Source organism: Bison bison, unplaced genomic scaffold (assembly GCF_000754665.1).
Source record: "Bison bison bison isolate TAMUID 2011002044 unplaced genomic scaffold, Bison_UMD1.0 scf7180017864205, whole genome shotgun sequence".
In the NCBI taxonomy this organism is placed as follows: domain Eukaryota; kingdom Metazoa; phylum Chordata; class Mammalia; order Artiodactyla; family Bovidae; genus Bison; species Bison bison.
Genome location: NW_011494777.1, coordinates 4,266,189 through 4,266,708, shown reverse-complemented (window position 1 = coordinate 4,266,708; position 520 = coordinate 4,266,189). Strand labels below are relative to the sequence as shown.

At 49.2% G+C, this 520-nt stretch overlaps 1 protein-coding gene across 2 annotated transcripts in view; it reads left to right on the top strand.

Annotated features, from left to right (window-relative positions):
* The window catches only part of NTM (neurotrimin), a 422,112-nt gene that overhangs the window by 197,743 nt on the left and 223,849 nt on the right, over positions 1-520 (top strand). The gene's annotated exons all lie outside the window — the stretch shown is intronic.

Here is a 520-nt window from a genome sequence, read left to right as displayed (position 1 = left end):
CAATACTTTGGCCACCTGATGCGAAGAGTTGACTCATTGGAAAAGACTGATGCTGGAAGGGATTGGGGGCAGGAGGAAAACGGGACGACAGAGGATGAGATGGCTGAATGGCATCACCAACTCAATGGACGTGAGTTTGAGTGAACTCTGGGAGTTGGTGACGGACAGGGAGGCCTGGCCTGCTGCGATTCATGGGGTCACAAAGAGTCGGACACGACTGTGCGACTGAACTGAACTGAACTGAAGCTAAATAAAGAAGACTGGCTAGACTGATGAACTCAGCTCTGTGTGTGTGTGTGTGTGTGTGTTTGTGTGTGTGTGTGTCTATGGATGTGATCTGTGCCTACAATACAGACTAGAAACCTAGGAACACAGGACCTACCTTTTTTTCACCAAGGTTTTCCAGTTTCAGGTTCTGGTTCTTTCATTCCATCCTCCCTCCCTCCGTCTCTCTCTCTCTCTCTGTCACATCATCTCATCTCAGTGATGTCGTTGATTCCTCACTGGCCCTTCACCTGTG